Source organism: Acomys russatus, chromosome 2 (assembly GCF_903995435.1).
Source record: "Acomys russatus chromosome 2, mAcoRus1.1, whole genome shotgun sequence".
Lineage (NCBI taxonomy): Eukaryota > Metazoa > Chordata > Mammalia > Rodentia > Muridae > Acomys > Acomys russatus.
In genome coordinates, this window is record NC_067138.1 from 98,399,591 (window position 1) to 98,410,742 (window position 11,152).

The following is an 11,152-nucleotide window of genomic DNA, read 5'->3' on the forward strand; positions in this document are numbered from 1 at the left end:
CTAGCTTCTGGTGGTATGGTGTCCTAATTCTTGTTTATTGTGATCTTACCCTGGCCTTTAGCTATCTGGGTGTCCCTGTTGTTGGCCCGGTGTTTCTGTTATTGGCAAGAGTTCTTGGAAAATCAGGCAGAACTATTGGCCTGACAGTGGAACTAAGATACTTTCCTCTGTAGGGTATACCCCAGGGGTACCCACCAGACAGGGGATTGGCAGGGATGGTTAACCTGAATGTTCCCAGGGCGTGGCTGGACTCCTCAGAAAGGCAGGCAGGGCAGTGGGTCTGACAAAGGAGCTCAAGGGACATAGCATAGTTCATTGGTAGTGGCTGTGGCTCCAGAGGCACCATGAAATCAGGGGTTTGGCAGGGAGGGATCTAACCTCATTTTTCCTGGGACCCAGAAGGCTGCTTTGGGAAGGCAGGCAGAGTCATGGTCCTGAAGAGGGAGCTCGGGGGACAGCATGTAACTCACCTTTCCTGGTTGTGTCCCAGGTGGACCCAGCAGGCAAGCAATTGGCAGGGAGTGGTCTAACCTAGGGAAGCTGCAGAATCATGGGACAGACAAGGGACCCCAGGTGACCTAGCTTTATTTTTCTATTGATACAGATTGGGTATTTTGTTTGAATATAAAAGTATTATTGACAATTATATTTATGATGAAATGGCCTAGTGTCACAGTTCTGTAATCCTAGCACATTATTGGAGGACAAGTTGAAACAGAAGGACCATTATGTCTGTAATAGCCTGAGCTATAGAATACAACTCTGTTGTACAAAAACAAAAACTAGATTCCCCCATGATTATATGTACATGCAATAGGCTGTTTTAAGGATCTGCAAAATCAAATAAACATGAACCATGTACTCAAGGTTTTGTTGTTCTTTATCTTTACCTGCTGGGCTGCCATAAATTCCTAAAATAAAAATACTGATTTGAAACATATTTATTCATACTCTCACATATTTTGCACATATTTGTAGCTTATATAATACCATCACTAACCTTTTTTTTGTTTGATTATGACATGTAAATACTAGAAAGACTTGTCTACTTATTATTAACATTTTAAACTCTGAAATCTAGGCGTTACATAAATATATGTTAGACAATACTTTTTTATCTATAATGTGCATGAAAAATATTTACTAGACACATAGAACCATTTTAGATGCATGACAGTGAGAAATGACTGCTTCTGCTCTACCTTTACATCTCCGGGTACATGGGTGGGGAATGGCCATATGCAAATGCTTACATTATATCTAAACTAATGAGAGCAGATTGACTACAGGAATTAAAATCACCAGAGAAATGGATTATCATGGCTTCCTAAAGGTTATTATGTGTAGAAAGGGATGAAATAACTCATAGCTATTACTTTATGGAGAATGAATACTTTTAGCTTGATTTAACTGAAATGATCTTGTATTTCCTTTAAAGTGTTTCTGCTGAGATTTATTGCATTTCTGCTAAAATATTTTAAGTACATCTTTAAAGCAAGAATTGTGCTGATTTTGCACAGGAAGCAAATGAAATTTTGTGGTTTAATATTTTAAATAAGTTATTGCAGTACTTATTTAAAAGTAGGAAAGATCCCAATTACTTTATGTAGGAAACAGAAACTGTTATGCATTCTGTAAATTAGATAATGAAATTGCCTATTGTCTATAACAAGCTATTTTCTCTTAGTGCATTTTTTTATCATATATTCTTACAAGTATTATACAAAAGTTAAGAGTGATATTCATTTCATAAATTAAGTAAAAGAGAAAACAAACATGAAATATAATCCATAACATATTTGGACTATCATTCCTACACACAAAAATCACACACTGTGTCAAAAACTTTGGCAAAATGTTATTTTGAATATCAAATCTAAAGATAGTGCTGAGTGTCATGGCTGGCCTTCATCTTTTATCTCCTCTATTACACTGTTCATATGCCTTTCTTACTGGGCCAGGGGTTCTTACTGGGTTTACACTAGTCAATATTTCATAAGGATGAAGTATCATTTTAATAGAACTGAGAGAGACATACTGTTGTCAGAAAGTTTCTTGTTGAGTTTGGCAAATAAAGATACTAAGTAAAGAAGAAAAGTTTCCAGTCTCTGCAAATATACAGACACAAATTCAGAAAATGGAGGAAGAGGAGAAATGAGAACAGTGATTGGGGGAAGTGAGGACAGTCAGTTCTTCATGGAAAGGATTTCTAACCTGCATTCATTCTCATCCCCTAAACAGGAAACGCCCTTCATCCACTGGGGTTTGCACGAGAATGTTCTTTACAGGATCAGACGTGTGGCATCTTTGTCCTCAGCTCTTGGTACTTTTGAGTGGATTTGCAAGGCGTATCCTCAATTGAAGGACTATGTCACTTGGGGTGTGAATTAAGGTAATAACCTCGGGAGCAGAAACAGATCATATTGGGAAACTAATTTAACTCTTTGAGTATTATTTGTTCTTTTCAAGAATAATTCATTTTTAGTATAAATTTCTACTTTCCCTTACCACAGCGTGTATATAACTTATACTTGAACTTTGAGATTTATCAGTGAAGGTTTATGTTGAGATTGGGTTGTGTGGTCTAAAAACAATTACAATTAAGAACACCAGTCTTTGTTTCCACACAATGGTTTATTTTACTAAATGAATGTTTGCAATTTGACTGAGGAGATGGCTTGGTCCTCAGTCATGAGGACCTGAGTTCGGATACCTTGCACTCTGTTAAAAGCTGAGAGTTGTATAAACACATGTAATCCCAGTGCTGGGGAGGAAGGCACAGGGGTTTTCCCTAAGACTTTCATTGACAGCCAGCCTCGTAGAATCAGTGAGATCTAGATTCAGTGAGTGGCCTAGTAGGGAAAGGGACTTACTACTAAGCCTTAGGAACTGAGTTTGACTCTCAGGATGTACATCTATATGGAAGAAGAGAACTGCCTCCTGTATGTGGACCTTTAGGCTCACACTTTACAATGCATTATTATTATTATGCTGGTAAGACGGAGGAAATTATAAAAATTTGTAAGTGCAGATGGCTCTAGAAACAATCATCATGAGTGAAGTAGCCCAAACCCCATTAGCCATTCAATGCATGTTTTTCTTACTTGTACCTGTTAGCCTTTAATTTTTCAATATGTGTGTTATAATCAATAATTTAAGGGGTTAGGTACTTACCAAGGGTCCAAGAATGTGGAGGGGATCATCCAAGAAGGGGGAAGACAATACAGCATTATGGAGACACATATAATGAGCCAGAATCGAGACATAAATGGAGTAGACATAAATGGAGTAGGTAGGAACAACAAAGTATTGCATGGAAACACAACTAGCACTAAATGCCCTTTGAGAAACCACAAAGAAATCCACTACTGTGGAAGCTCCCATATGTATCTAATTTAAACCACATCACAACATAATGGGGAAACTATTCCCCAACTTGATCTTATGCCACCAACTAAAACCTCCAATGCTAGGACTAGGGTCTACCATCTTGTGTAATCAAACAAGTCAATCCCATGGAAAGCCTCAAACACCAAAGGCTGTGCTGTCGATTACTCTCCATAACCTGGGGGTGACTTACTTACTGCTGCTGAGGATCTTCTTTACTTATGGCAGGGAACATGGAGTAGCTGAGCTCGTGCCTAACTATAATTTTTACCCCTATTAACTATGATTCACTTTGCCGGAAGGTGCTCTGCATGGTATTGGAGGAAAAGGATGATCAATACTACACAGATATAAATCTTGTCACCCATAACAATAACCTAACTGAAATATATCCTGGTGCAGTAGTAGCAAAACTGGTAGCAAATACTTTTTAATTAGATGTGTTTTCCCTTTAATTGAGATTGGACCCATATTCAGCATTGCTAAAGTGGCCAAGAATCTGACCTTAGAGGGACATCAAGTTAGGGGAGAGAGATAACCCTCTGATATTATTCTACTGATGGAACATAGACATGAAATGATTCCTAGTGACATATTGCTGTGAACATAGAGTAGTGGATGGCTCATCTCTAAATAAATAAGCTTAGTATTTCAGTAGATAATAAATAACTTATAGACCCACAACTGAACAATGTATAGAGAGGAAGAGATTTTAGACTACTCAGTCATAAACAAGATGTCTCCTCCCCACAAGATCCAAGGGCCTATGTAGAAAGAGGAAGCAGAAAGATTGCCTCGAGGAAGCAGTGTCTTCTAAACGCAATAGTACTGATGCACATACGAACTCACAGACATGGAAGCAAACATGGATCTGCACATGTTTCCAGGAGGATGTGGATAGGTCCTTCCCCGAGAATATATCTGCAATTGATACTCTCTGGTAGATGAAGCATCAATGTTTTCCAGTGAATTTTCACTGGCATATCAACCATACTCCAGGGAAGACCCCTTACTCAAGATTAGGTGGCCAACAAAACGAATTCTGTGATTTCTGTTTAACTTTGTCTGTGGCTTTTGTTTGTTTCCTTTCATTTGTTTTGGTATTTGCTTTTGTCTTATTGTTGTGGGTTTTAGTTATCTGAGTTTAGTTTCTGTTTGGGAGGGGTATGAAGTTAGGATAAAGATCTGATAGGAATTGGTAAAGGACAATAAAAATCTCTGACTTTGACCCCCTATATGCACACACATGCACACACAAATATCTACAAAGCATGGAGTTTTTCAAATTATTTTGTCTAATATAAGTTTATTTTATTAATTATTATAGGTTCTACTGTAAGAAAAAAATGTTTCCTGACTGTAAGAATACTAATTAGTTGTCAGACATATTTTATTGGTATATGTTAATACAAAATTTTTGTTTAGAGTATATGGAAAAATCATAAAAATTTGAATAGTTCTGTGTATAGAAATTGGTGAGACAAAATGATTCTGTAAGCATCAATTAAAACAAAATGCCTCATAATGTTACATTTTCATAAGGAATCTACACATATGTCTAGAAAAATAACAGATAAAAATAAGAGACTAAAAGTAAAAAATATTGGCAGGGAAGAGAAATCACCAGTGATGTTTAGCAAAACAAGCTGCTTCCGACTTGTCATTTTTTTATATGCTTATGCAGACTCATTTGAAGAACCCAAACATGAACTATTGTTTCAAGAGATTCGTTTTTTTAGTCCTCAAAAGCAAAGCCATAAGACTATGTTAATCTTACTTACATCATCCAGATTATTAGTTTCTCAAAAGGGTACCTCTGTGCTGAAATCTCTACAAATTTCCTGGGACATGCTCGGAATTTATGTATGTAACTACTTTATGTGAATTAGATTCATGCTTCCAAAAGTGAACAGAACTCTTAGCATACACCTTACCTAGACATGGCCAACACTGCCTCAGCTCTGCCCATTTCAAAGGCTCAATCACACATTGTGCATTACTTCATTTGGACATGATGGCATCTTTAAAATCAGTTTTCTTAGCATGAGCCCTATTTCATTGAAAATCTTGTTGATCCAATTTTCTACACTATATTGTTGGCACTTAAATGAAATCCCATGCTCTATGATGTATATTGTAATACTCTTAATAAAATTTTTGAGTCTGTCTGTTAGCCAGTTATATCAGTTTAGAATTCAAAAAAAGTGAAATTATGTATCATTTTCCTTCCCTACATGTGCAGTTGTAGATTTCATGTGTCCTCTTCTAATGGGTATTTGAATTTTAACTCTGTGGGAGCCATGATATCATCGTATTAGGATAATAAATTTTTAAACTTTTTTCCATTTTTTGTTGATGTATTCAGATTACATATCACTTTTTAAAAATATTTTTATTAATTTATTAATATTACATCTCAATTGTCTTCACATCCCTTGTATCCTCCCATTCCTCCCTCCCTCCCATTTTCCCCTTACTCCCTTTCCCTATGACTGTGACTGAGGGGAACCTCTTCCCCCTGTATATGCTCATAGGGTATCAAGTCTCTTCTTGGTAGCCTGCTATCCTTCCTCTGAGTGCCACCAGGCCTCCCGATCCAGGGAACGTGGTCAAATATGGGGCACCAGAGTTCATGTGAAATTCAGACCCCATTCTCCACTCAACTGTGGAGAATGTCCTGTCCAATGGCTAGTATGGGTAGGGGTTCGAAGTTTACTACACGTATTGTCCTTGGCTGGTGCCATAGTTTGAGCAGGGCCCATAGGCCCAGATCTGCCTGTCATGATGATGTCACTTTTTTTCTTTAATTTTTTATTAATTTATTCTTGTTACATGTCAATGGTTATCCCATCCCTTGTATCCTCCCGTTCTTCCCTCCCTCCCATTTTCCCCTTACTCCCCTCCCCTATGACTGTTCCTGAGGGGGACCTCCTCCCCCTGTATATGCTCATAGGGTATCAAGTCTCTTCTCGGTAACCTGCTATTCCTTCCTCTGAGTGCCACCAGGTCTCCCCCTCCAAGGAACATGGTCAAATATGAGGCACCAGAGTTTGTGTGAAAGTCATACCCCACTCTCCACTCAACTGTGGAGAATATTCTGTCCATTGGCTAGATCTGGGTAGGGGTTTAAAGTTTACCACCTGTATTGTCCTTGGCTGGTGCCTTAGTTTGAGTGGGACCCCTGAGCCAAAATATGCCTTTCATAATGTTCTACTTGTAGGTTTCTAGGATCCTCTGGATTCTTCTATCCAGCACACAACAAGAAAATTTGCTCAACCATGTTCTAGCAGCCTTATTCATAATAGCTAGAACATGGAAACAGCCTAAGTGTCCCTCAGTATAAGAATGGATAAAGAAACTGTGGTACATATACACTATGGAATACTACTCAGCTATTAAAAACAAGGAATGCCCGAAATTTGTGGACAAATGAATTGAACTAGAAATGATCATAATGAGTGAGTTAACCCAGAAGCAGAAAGAATCAAATGGTATATACTCACTTATATCTGCATATTACCCAAGGGGCATGTCCCACGAAAGTCTTCACTTACCAGGAAACTGGGACAGAGGGGAGGACATCCTATTGGGACTCTAGATGAAAGAAGAATGATGCCACTTTTTATCCGCTTGCTTGTCTCTTCCCGTTCCTCATTCTCTCCCTTTTTCACCCTATTCCCATTCCTTAGGTATGTGAAAGAAGGGGACCTCCTCCCGCACCATATGGTCACAGCCTATCATATCTCATCTTGGTAGCCTTCCTATTCTTTCTCTGAGTGCTGCCAGGCCTCCCCACCAAGGGGAAGTGGTCATATATTGGGCACCAGAGTTCATTTCAGAGTCAGTCCCTGCTCTCCACATGACTGTATAGAATGTCCTGTGCCTTGGCTAGATCTGAGTAGGGGTTCAATATTTACTTCATGTATTGTCTTTGGTTGGTGCAGTAGCTTGAACAGAACCCCCTGAGTCCTGATCCACCCAACATAATGTTCTTCTTGAATGTTTTTAGGACCCTCTGGATCCTTTTATTTCTCCATTCTACTGTACTTCTCTCACCTAGAGTACCAATAGGAGGTCTCCACACTTATCCCAATCTCCTGGTAAGTGAAGACTTTCAGGGGACATCCCTGTTGGGTTAGTGTCCTAGTATAAGTGAGTATATACCATGTGATTCTTTCTGAGTCTGCATTAACTCACTCAATATGATCATTTCTAGTCCCATTCATTTGTCCAGAAATATCAGGATTTTCTTGTCTTTAATAGATGAGTAGCATTCCATAGTGTAAATATATCACAGTTTCTTTATCCATTCTTCAACTGAGGGACATTTAGGTTGCATCCTGGTTCTGGATATTATGAATAAGGCTGCTATGAACATGGTTGAGCACATTTGCTTGTTGTGTGGTGGACTACCTTATGGGTATATTCCAAGGAGTGGTATATCTGGGTCTTTAGGAAGCCCTATTCCCAGAATTCTGAGAAAGCACCAGATAGATTTCCAAAGTGGTTGTACAAGTTTGCACTCCTACCAGCAGTGAAGGAGTGTTCCCCTTTCTCCACATTCTCGATAGCATGTGGGGTCACTGGAGTTTCTGATTTTGACCATTCGGATGGGTGTAAGATGGAATCTCAGGGTTATTTTTATTTGCATTTCTATGATGGCTAAGGACGCTAAGCATTTCTTTAAGAATTTCTCAGCCATTTGATATGCCTCTGTTGAGAATTCTTTGTTTAGCTCTGAGCCCCATTTCTTAATTGGGCTATTTGGATTGGTGGTGTTTAATTTATTGAGCTCTTTATATATTTTGGATATTAGATCTATGTCAGATGTAGGATTGGTGAAAATCTTTTCCCAGTCTGTAGGCTGTCACTTTGTTCCGTTGACAGTGTCTTCTGTCTTACAGAAGCTTCTCAGCCTCATGAGGCCCCATTTATTAATTGCGTTGTCATTCTTCCTATTCAAATATAGATAGGGGATTTTGAAACAGACAAACATGGAAGGCATATGATATGAATATGCAGAGAGGAGATGGCAATCTTCTTTTTTGGAGATTGGTCTGGAAGAGATCCTTCCTTCACAGCTCATAGAAGTAATGAACTCTTCTAGACATCCTTCATGATCTTCCAAAATGCAAACAAAAGGTAAATTTCTGTTGATTCATCCACACACTCTAAGGTACTTAGATTGAGGAGCCTCCAACATCCATTATGCAGGACATACTACTTAGTTTCTTTTTTTGCTGACTGTGTATTTAATTAATGTTATATTCCTTCATTTAACATTTTGTTGTTCATGTAAATATTTTATCACTGACTTAAATTTAATATGTCATCACAGTAAAAAATAAAACATATACTTTATACAAATTTCTTAATGAGACTATTGAGCTACTGTGTTTAAAATGCCAAATGTAGGGGACACATCCACATAGTCTACTTTTAAATACATAGCATAGACCTTAACACTAATAAAGAAAAAAAAAACCCTGCTACTATCTATTCAGCTTTTTATGTATGCTAAAGAGATATTGAAATATATTACACATACTGAGGTCTTTACTCCATAAGTATTCCCAATTTAAGATAATATTTTAAGAATGAAAAATTTCTAGTATTTTAATAATTAAAATAATATTGTATTATTATATTTATGCCATATCCATATTATATTATATTATATATTTACCATAATATGTAATATATATATAATACTATTGATATTTCACAATAATTAATTGTACTTATTATGTATAAATTATTATAAGCTAATTTAATTTGTAAACAAAACTTTAATAATTATAATTATGAAAATAGTTCTATTAATAAATTAAAAATATAAAAATGTTAAATATTAAGTATAGTACCACAGATCAATAAATTAGACAACTTACAAAAGAACAATGGTGACTGCCACTTAATTATACCTGAGGATCCAGGTATTGTTAGAGTAGTTTTGAACTAGAGAAAGCAATCTAGTTGTTATTTTCAAAATTATAGCTGATATTATAATATTTTTATTTGCACTTATGACTTCATAGCGACCCTTACAGCATTTTTAAGCTTTCAAATTTAGTGGTGATCCTTAATACTTAAAATATGTACAGGTTCAGGTTAATTCATTTTTCATTAAATTTTTATAAGTGAAATACAATATATCTAACCTATGGGTATTGAGGTATGTGTGTACCTTTTCACATGAAATGTGATAACTAACAGTAAAGGAATATTCTTTTTATTTCTGAACATCATGAGCACACATGCCACCTCAGTGCTGGCCTGTGGCGCTTGCGCCACCGCCGTACGGAGTCAAGGGCGAGGGATTGCGGATTTAATACACAATAAAACAGAGGATCCTTTCTGCTAAGAGAGCAGCAGCTGGCTTCTATTTAGTGTCCAAAGAGCCTTTTTATAGGCAGCAAAGCAGGAATGCCACTCGCATGTGAAATCCCTCAAGAGGGTGATTGCGCACATGAGGGAAAGTCCCAGGAAGGGAGGGGTGTGTTCTCAGAGAGGTAACCATGACTAGTTAACCAACATAAGCACAGACATGGAAGCTGCTGAAAACAGGACAAGCAACAGCAAGAGAGACAGGCAGCCCAGTCGGGCCTGGTTCCCACACTGGCCAAGATGGTAATCTGTGCTTCCTGTGCCTCAGCTTAATTTGTGTGAGGTTGCTATTTGACCAGTTTGGCAACATGACACCTCTTTACCTGTCAGCCTAATATTAAGAATAAGGATTACCTGACTATGTAGGACATTTGTGATCTTACCTGCAGTAGAAGCACCGTTCAAAAGTGAGGTAAATTATGGCATAGTTACAACTCATGAAAATTTAACTACTAAGCTTCAGTGCTTGTTGTTATATTCTGATAAGCAATGAACTTCCTCAATTTTATTGAACATGTATTGCTGTTCTGGCTTTAACAAATATAAAATTGTCAACATTTTATATTCGTCTAAAAGGTAACACAGAATTTACACACACAGACTTCACTACCCATGAATGAGGCTTCATAATGGTGTTTAGTGGTGATTTATGTCAACTTGCATGGAACCCAGTGATGGATCCCTAAGACCTCTTAATGAAATACTTCAGTCAAAGTCTCTTCTTGAAAAACAAAGTGAGCGAAAGGAAGCAGAAACTATTAAGAAGAGTAATAGACAGTCGTAGTTGTATTTCACATAGTTTCTGTAACTATCCAATGCATGGCTTATAATTCTCTTAATTAAAGCATGGTAGAATGCTGGAGTTTAGTAATCTGTCTCATAATGCTCATAAGCTAGTAGCAATAAACTTTGCTAAATACTAAGTTTGAGAAAATGCTGTGTAGGCAGATGGTGACTATGAGCCTCAAGTCTCTCCCAGAGCTGCAAACAATACCATCTGCTACTCTGCTGATTTCTTTTTTGTTCTTTGGTATCAAGTTTAATGAAGGATCACACTTTACATTGTAATTTCACTAATTTCACATCCTAGCCACAATGGAAGGAGATGTTTCTTCCCTTGCTACGTACTTGTTCAAGCTAAGAAGAGATTTGATTCTTCCTTTAAAAGCCTATTTAGGAACTTTCCCCTTTTTAATCTATGAAATGGTAACAAGAACTGAATTCATCCTCTGATCACAAGAAGGTAAAACATCACACCAAGTATTTGAATAGCGCTTTTCCAAAGTATGCATGTAAGGAAACAAAGGGCTTTGGAAATCAAGGCAAGTGAGAACTATGTTTTCCCTAAGTACTATTTAACAGTTTTTAGGACATGGCA